Source organism: Erythrolamprus reginae, chromosome 8 (assembly GCF_031021105.1).
Source record: "Erythrolamprus reginae isolate rEryReg1 chromosome 8, rEryReg1.hap1, whole genome shotgun sequence".
Classification (NCBI taxonomy): domain Eukaryota; kingdom Metazoa; phylum Chordata; class Lepidosauria; order Squamata; family Dipsadidae; genus Erythrolamprus; species Erythrolamprus reginae.
In genome coordinates, this window is record NC_091957.1 from 14,735,692 (window position 1) to 14,744,742 (window position 9,051).

Genomic DNA, 9,051 nt, shown 5'->3' on the forward strand with positions numbered 1-9,051 from the left:
CTGGGAGTTGAAGTCCAGATATCTTCAAGTTGCCAACGTTGGGAAACACTGCTGTAGAGCTCAAGCTACAAGCTCAAGAATGACATGAGTAATGCAGAATTCCTGGAGCCACTTCCTCTCTTTCCTAGGGTGCCTCCTGGGCACCACCACCTCTCATTATTTGATGCCTCTGCTTCAAAGCAAAGCAAGATGCTGGCTTCGTTCAGTCATCAGCTGGAGCCCAGATGCTTAGGCTGCCCTTTGACGGAAGCTACAGCCTTAATCCTCCCACTCTCATAAAAGTGCAGTCAGTCCATGCTTTGAAAGGGGTCAGAGAACTCAGGGGCTCCCAAAAAAACTCACCAAAAGTGGATCCCAACCGCCCTGCAGAGGTCAGAGAGAGCTGGCTGGCTGGCAGGAAGCCAGAGCTGGAGAGTACCAGGAGAAGCCTAGGGAACCGTCTGCTACCGCACGAATCCCAGCGACCGATAAGGTCCCACAGAGTTGGCCTTCTCCGGGTCCTGTCGACTAAACAATGTCATTTGGCTGGCCCCAGGGGAAGAGCCTTCTCTGTGGTGGCCCCAGCCCTCTGGAATCAACTCCCCCCGGAGATTAGAACTGCCCCCACCCTTCTTGTCTTCCGTAAATTACTCAAGACCCATCTATACCGCCAGGCATGGGGGAGTTGAGATACTTTTCCCCCCAGGCTTTTTTATATTTTTATATTTATGTTTGGTATGTATGTGCTGTTTGCTTTTTAATATGATAGGGTTTTATATGCTTTTTTAAATATTAGATTTGTTTTGCTATAATATTGTTTTATTACTGTTGTGAGCCGCCCCGAGTCTTCAGAGAGGGGCGGCAAACAAATCTAATAAATTGAATTGAATTGAATTGAGCCCAAGAGAAGCAGAGGGGACACCACCCCTGGGGTAGAGAAGGACTTGCTTTGCCCTCCAACCTGCCCAGATCCCTGTGTGGAGAAGTGGTATTTATTTATTTATCAGATTTGTATGCCGCCCCTCTCCGCAGACTCGGGGCGGCTCACAGCAATAATAATACAATGTAAACAAATCTAATATTTAAGTTAATTTAAAACCCCAATTTAAAAACCAATCATACATACTAGCATATCATGCATAAATTTTATAAGCCTAGGGGGAGAGAAAGTATCAATTCCCCCATGCCTGACGACAGAGGTGGGTTTTAAGGAGCTTGCGAAAGGCTAGGAGGGTGGGAGCAACTCTGATATCCGGGGGGAGTTGGTTCCAAAGGGTCGGGGCCGCCACAGAGAAGGCTCTTCCCCTGGGTCCCGCCAAACGACATTGTTTAGTTGACGGGACCTGGAGAAGGCCAACTCTGTGGGACCTAACTGGTATCTGTGTTAGATCACAAACAAAGCTCTGCAAAGCAGCAAACACCTGGTGGGCTACTGCAAACATTTCTCAGGTCCTGGCAATTGCGTTTACTTATGGACTAGTGTCCTGTTGCTTTTTTTTTTTTTTTAATTCAAGGCAGCATACATAGCTTAATGCCTCCTGTTTTCTCCACAACAATCCTGTGAGGTGGGTTGAAGAAGGGGGAGAGGAAGAGGGAAAAACAGCACCTGCTCCAAAGTCACCCATCCGGCTTTCATCCCTAAGGGAAGGAAGCCAATTTGCATTCTTCTGGTTTCTTTTAAGTGCTGCTCCAAATTCACTCTCCCCAATTACTTTGCCAAGGAAAAAAAAAGGGGGGGACACAACTTCCGAGTCCCACACACAGAAAGAAAAAGCTCAACTTTTTCCAAGAATGGCGTTCCCATACACACACTTTCGGGCATCCGGTTTTCATATTTGTCAGAAACAATAAGCCATAATAACAATAAACAATAGTAATTAAACAATGTATAATTGTTATCTTAGATTTTAATTATTAGATTTGTCAATATATATTGTTTTTATCACTGTTGTGAGCCGCCCCGAGTCTGCGGAGAGGGGCGGCATACAAATCTAAATAATAATAATAATAATAATAATAATAATAATAATAAGCCGCAATGACAGAAAAAATGCTGCAATTCTCCCCAGAATTTTTGCTAAAATAAATAAAGTCACAGATAAAGAATAAAGTCCAAACAGTCTCCAAATAATGAGAAGGTCTAACAGGCACAAAGCCCCGTTTTATTTGAGCTCCACAATTAAACTTTCAGAGGTAGTTGACTTCTGGATTCCAGAAGCTTCTCTGTTATCAGGCAGCACTTAAATCCTGTGAGTGGCACTGCTGTGCCCACCTCTGCCCCCCCTCCCCATCCCATGGCTCTCCCCCATCCAGGGGCTCCTTGGGATCGGCAAACGTCCATCGGCCCCTCTTAGCAGATGAGTTTGCACCGTGCACTCCTGGCAATTAAGGTTTTGAGCCCCTCTGACCCTTGTGACTAGGGGTCATGGGAGCTGTAGCCCCAAACAGCCCTACGGAATAAAGGAATTTATTCCAAGTTCCTTCCACAACCTGTTGCTGGGGGAGGCAAGTAATTACAAAGACTGTGATCTTAGAAAACCATTCAGCTAACTGAACTGTGTGTTTTTTTTAAAACCTAAGTGGTGGTTTTTCTTCTTGGTGGAGTTTTTTGCACATTTCCCTGGAATAAGCTTAGACATCCTCATGAAGAAGGTGCCCCCCTAGCACATGAACCAGTGTAGCTCTTTCTGCTTCCCTGTGATTCAAAAACCAAAAATCCCTTCCACAAACCAGCGTAGTAGCAGAGACCTCCAGAGACGCAAAGCCTCCACTGCACCTCTGGCTTAATCCTAGGGGGGAAACATTAAATTCAATGGACTGTGATGGAACCCCCACTCGGACAAACCAGCTAACCATAAACAACAAAGAACTGGCAAGAGCCACTTCCATCCACACAGGGAGCATCAAATGAGAGCAAACCAGAGGTAGGTTCCTGCCGGTTTGGAACCGGTTCTATAGAACTGGTAGTGGGAATTCCCACTCCAAACCGGCATACACAGAAGCTTGATTTTTAGCACTGCACATGCGCGTGAAACACCCACACGCCCACATGGTGCACCTACACAGTGCATGCGAAAGCAAAATGGCATCAAGGTAAGTCAGAACCCACCCCTGGAGCAAAGCCCACTCCCCCATACCTGTCATGCCCAAGCCCCAGCCCTGGAAAGCTAGTGATGCAGCAATCCAAGGGGGCACAATCTGAGGTTAGGTGGGGGAAAGATGAGAAGCAACCTGAGAAAATATTATTTTACTGAAAGCGCCGTGGATGCTTGAAACAAACTTCCAGCAGACGTGGTTGGCCAATCCACAGTAACTGAATTTAAACATGCCTGGGATAAACATAGATGCACCCTAAGATAAAATACAGGAAATAGTATAAGGGCAGACTAGATGGACCATGGGGTCTTTTTCTGCCGCCAGTCTTCTATGTTTCTAATCCCAGAAGATCTTAAACGTTCAACATTTATACGTGTGTACAAATTGACTATTTTATAAATAGTCAATTTTACAAATTGACTATTTTAAGGGGCGTACATAGGTGCACTAATGTGCCTTTCGTCCCCTGTCCAATTGTCTTTCCTTTATCTCATATATCATATATATTTTCTTCCTTTCATATATCTCCTCTATTTTTACATATTATCTTTATATATATTACTTCATGTCTATTCTCTTCCATATGTATTGTATATTGGACAAATGAATAAATAAATAAATATAAATAAATAAATATAAGGTTATAACAGGCAGAAGGCTGGCAGAATTCATGATCAATGAACACCAACTGGCAGTCAGAAGACATGGCAAAAATTTAACCATAGTTTCCAATGGGAAAATGTGACCATCTTAGACTAGGCCAAGTCCAAAAATGCCAGGGAATTTCTAGAAGCCTGGCACTCTGACAAATCCGCCATCAAAAGACACACAGACATTAACTCCATCTACAGGTTATGCAAAGAGACCGTCAACCAGCTCAAAAGAGAACAAGACCTCCACTTGTCCATCAGCAATCAACACCCAGATCAGCACAGATTAACTCCAAGTTAACTTCTGACCAACAATCAGTCAACTAAACAATGTCGGTTGGCGGGCCCCAGGGGAAGAGCCTTCTCTGTGGCGGCCCCGACTCTCTGGAACCAGCTCCCCCCAGAGATTAGAACTGTCCCTACGCTCCTTGCCTTTCGTAAACTCCTCAAAACCCACCTTTGTCGTCAGGCATGGGGGAATTGAGATATCTCCCCCGGGCCTATACAATTTATGTATGGTATGTTTGTATGTATGCCTGCTCAAAAATGGGTTTTTTAAAATATTTTAAATTGTAAATTATTAGATTTGTTATGAACTGTTTTATCGTGTTGTGAGCCGCCCCGAGTCTACGGAGAGGGGCGGCATACAAATCTAATAAATAAATAAATAAATAAATAAATAAATAAACTGCCAAAGAGCCATAAGTAAAGAGGTCAACGAAAGTAACCCTAAGAAGCCCCCACCCACACAGGCCAGAATATAAACTGACAGCAAACAGCACTCCTTACTAGTACTGATGATGTTACCTAGTTGGGTAATGAAATGTCTGAAAGAAAACAAGCACAGTGTTCCAAGGACCCGACGGACGTTCAACTGCTAGGTGACACTGTTTCGATTACACCTAAAAGCCTACAAAGAGGGGCGGCATACAAATCTAAGTAATAAAATAAATAAATAAATAAATAAATATGGCTGAAGTTGGACTGAATGCATCAATGCACGCAAAGCTATTTTAGCTGCTTTCTATGGAACAGCTACTGTACTGCCGTTAGTAAAGCTCAGATAGCTTGATATGCAAACTTTAACCAATCTCAGCTCATTCAGCGAGCCCTGCTTAAGAAAACAATGTGTTAGGCAGTGTGTGAACCAAGTCACAAAACATCTCAAAGGTTAGAGCTGAAGCCTACGCTCTCTGAAATGAGGCTATTCTATCAGACTCACTGCTGAATAAATCCACTCGGGATGGGGAGGGGGGGCACACAACTTAAGTACTGAACTAGGCTAACAAAGCACACATTCAGCTTCCAGAGTTTCATCCACAACTTATGAGAGGCCCCCTCTTTCACCTATCTTCCCCAGGCAGGGCTCGAAGAGGGAGCACAAGCATTACATCTAACTTCTTCAACAACGTCTGTGCAGGCTGGGCTTACTCGTTTAGTATCATCTGGGCAGGAACGGGAAATATTCATCGACAACCAAAGCAGTGTGATCCCAGGGCCATTGTATCTTATGGACAAATGTATTTATTCCTAAGTGTGCACTTAAGTATTGATATACGCCTTCACCACAGTTAGTTATTGAATTTCTGCTCTTTGAGAGCTCCAATCAATTAGTACTGCAATCCAAAGACCATCCTCTAAATGTTTAGAATATATATTAGAAAGTAGGACTTTCCAGAGAGTTACAGGTTAGTAATCGAACTTTAGACCCAGAGTTGAGCAAAGTCCTTAAACTCCTTAAAACCCACCTTTGCTGTCAGGCATAGGGGAATTGAAACACCTCCCCCGGGCATGTTCAATTTATACATGGTATGCTTGTGTATGTGTCTGTTAGTATATGGGATTCTTTTAAATCTTTAAATATTTTAATGTTATTTGGATTATTTATGATTTGTTCTATCTTGTTGTGAGCCGCCCCGAGTCTTCGGAGAGGGGTGGCATACAAATCTAAATAATAAATAAATAAATAAATAAATAAATAAATAAATAAATAAATAAATAAATAAATAAATAAATAAATAAAGTGACTTAAAGCATTTTTTCCTTTTCAATGGCAACCTAAAAGCCTCACATCTCCTCATGAGAACTAAATTCCTTAGGTCTGGTGGGGAAGTGAAAGGAAGTTCCCACCTGCTCTTTAAGGATTTATTTATTGTTTAGGTTTAAATGCTGCTCTGAGTCCTGTTGGAGTGGGCAGCATATAAATATAAACAATAGATAGGAAGGAAGGAAGGAAGGAAGGAAGGAAGGAAGGAAGGAAGGAAGGAAGGATGGATAGATGATAGAGATAGATAGATAGATAGATAGATAGATAGATAGATAGATAGATAGATAGATAGATAGATAGATAGATAGATGCTGGGGGTTGGGGGGATTTCAATAGTGCTCTATCTGTGTGTGTGCTTTTCTGCCTTGGGTCAAAGTCCATCAGCACCAAGCAGTATCCAGAGAAACACGGGCTCAAACCATACTCTGCATTCAGCCATAGAGTAGCTTTGTTACTGCCCGCTAAATATGCCAGGGTTTACAATCGTTCCTCCAAAACATGGCATTTACAGTGAAATTTGCATCCTGCCCTTCTGCTAATATAAAGCTGGCATGCAACTGGTAAAGAAAACACAAAATATAAAGTCCATCCACCCATAAAACTAAAACCAGTTAAGAGTTCAAAGCTGATGAGAGAAATGCATTTTGATACACCAAAGACACCTCACAGGACAGGAGGCCTCTTCTGTTGGACTCAAGAAACAAGCTTCCCTGATCTGGGCAATCAGGCCCAAACCTGGTTTCAGAGCTGGGTTGAGCATCTTTCCTCCAATCCATTATGGCTTCTTTAGTGAAGTTAGGCTTAGCATAACTTTCACTGGAGTCTCTGCCTGGGCAAAATCCATTCCCCACTTGAACTAAGAGGGAGCCCCTGTTTCCACACAGTCCTGCCTGAGAGCTGGGTCACCAGCAGCCCAGTGGGGCTAGCCCCAACCTGCCAGTCCCCCAAAGCTTCTTCCTCAACCTAATGGAAGTTGTGACAGGTGTCAGTAACTTTCTTTGCCGGCTCTTCCATGCTGCCAAGGCCGGACTTCTCTGATCAAGGCTAAGAAGAGGCAGCGGGATTTTGGCAGCTGGGAGTTTGGGAGCACCAGAAGCAAGTCAAGAACCCCGCGATGAATGGCTGCATGTCTCGCTAGGCCCGGTGGGGACCCGCGGCGGCAGCTGCTGCCACATCCATCCGGGCAGCCGGCTGCCACTCGCCTGGCAGAGCTCAGCGGGGCCGGGGGCGCCCCGACTCCGCCGCCCAAGGAGCCCGAGAAGGCCGCCCTCTTGGGGGGGTGAGGTCCCTCCTCGCTGCTGGAAGCCCCGCCAGGCGCGGCGCCCGCCTTCGCCCTCAGCTGAGGAGAAGACCGGGCAGCGGACACCCCCAACCCCGGGGACGGCGGAGGCCGCGTGGGAGCCCCCCGGGGGGGGGGGAGAAGCTGCCCCGATTTCGGGGGAAGCGCCGCGGCCGAGACCGCGAGGGGCGCCCCTTCCCCGCGCGATAGAAGGGCGCTCGGCAGGGAGGACGGCCGGCTTCGGCCGCCCCCGGAGGCGCCGCTTAGACGGGCCCACCGAATGGCGCCGGCCTTTGTGTGGCCGCCGCCGCCGAAGATGGCGTGCAGGGGGAGTCGCCGCCCGCCCTCCCCCGCCTTTGTTGCCCTGGCGCCCCTCCCTCCGCGCGGCGGTTGGGGGCCCCGCAGCGCCCCTCCCCTCCCGGCCTGCGCTCGCCCGCCCGCCCCGCTGCTTACTTGGGCCCGCAGCCCCCGCCGCCACCACCCCCGCCTGGCCAGGCCGGCGGGCGGGTAGGCGGGCAGACTGGCCGGCTGCTGGCTGGCGCTGCGTACCAAGCCGCTCCTGCCGCCGCCGCCGCCGCTCCGGTCCGCTGCCGCCCGCCGGGGCCAGTCGGGTTGATGCGCGGACGGGGCGCAGCGTTGCGCTCATGCGCCGGCCGCGTTGGCCGCCGGGAAGCGTAGTTCGCTGGCGCGGCCTGGCGCGGCGCTCCGCCCGGCGGGGACTACAAGCCCCAGCCTGCGCGCGCCGCCTTTCTTCGCCGCACCGCCAACAAAGCGCTCGGCGGTGGCTGCCCGGCCTGGTAGGCCTCCGTTCGAGGAAGCCCGTCGGGAGAGGCTTGACCGAGGCACCCGCCGACTCCGTTTCTGCCCTGGAAGCCTCCGAGGTGGAGGTCGCGAAAGGCCTGGCGAAGCCACCCTGGGCGCCTCTCCTGAGGCCCCTCCCGCCCGAGTCTCCGGGAAGGCCTTTGCTGGGTCCTGGGTCGACAGCTGTAACCTGCTCCCTGGTGGGCCTGATGCCTCAGTAGAGCCTTTCAACGCTCCTGCCTGTTTGCTCGTTTGTTTGCAAGCCAGATATAGAGTGTACCTACAAAGTCTACATTGCCTTAGCGTCTGGTTCCTTGAGGGAGTCCTGCCCCCCCACAGCATCTGCTCAGCCAATTTGTTCCTGCAAGACTGGCACTCTCCAGGTTCTGACACACCTCGGAAAGGAGCCTTCTCTGCAGCAGCACCTGCTCTGTGGCTCCCCCAGAGATCTGGATGTGCCCAACTCTGCCATGTTTTGGAGCTGTGGAAACGTGGCTCCTAAACAGTAAATTCGGGTAGGCCTCATACATTGGCCACTTGTCCCATGACCATTAAAAGTTAGAGTGGTATTGGGTGGTACTTAGGATGAGTCCTCAAAGTTCTGACTGTCTCAGCAGCCCTAATGCCACATGGTTGCAATCTGGGCCCCTGGCAGCTGACTTAGACAAACAATAGTTGGCAGCATCTTGAAGTAAGGTGATAGTTATTTGCCACCTTTCCTGCCTTTCTTCAAGCAAAGTCAATGGGGAAAGTGGCAACTCATGCTAGTTACTCTCTAGGCCCATTGTGCTCATGCCATACTGGCCCCCCGCATGCCCTCCCCCTAGGGTGGCAGCCATTTACCTACTTGCCAGCCTGCTTGTGAAACCCCTGGCACTCACCGTCCTTGCTTAACAGTGACAGCAGAGTTCCAGGCTTGCTTTGGTTAAGTACAAAGCACTGCACACCAAGACAACTAGACACAAGAACAGTTTTTCCCTGAACGCCATCACTAGTAAACAAATAATTCCCTCAACACTGTCAGACTTTTTACTAAATCTTCACTTCTATTCTAGCTTTTCTCATCATTCCTATCATCCTTTTCCTCCCACTTAGGAATGTATGACTGTGACTTGTTGCTTGTATCCTAAGATTTTTATTAATATTGTTTCTTCATTGCTTATTTGACCCCTATGACAATCATGAAGTGTTGTACCACA

The 9,051-nt window shown here is 48.2% G+C and overlaps 1 protein-coding gene across 6 annotated transcripts in view; it reads right to left on the reverse strand.

The window, feature by feature from the left end:
• The window catches only part of BRD3 (bromodomain containing 3), a 46,130-nt gene extending 38,431 nt beyond the window's left edge, over positions 1-7,699 (reverse strand). For 3 of the 6 annotated variants that reach the window (XR_011559700.1, XM_070758918.1, XM_070758917.1), the window contains exon 1: positions 7,505-7,621. The gene's annotated coding sequence lies outside the window, so the exon portion shown is untranslated. Of the gene's footprint in view, positions 1-7,504 lie in introns of all 6 variants that reach the window. The other 3 variants (XM_070758919.1, XM_070758915.1, XM_070758914.1) reach the window with 3 other exon arrangements.
• Between the last annotated feature and the right edge of the window lie 1,352 nt (positions 7,700-9,051).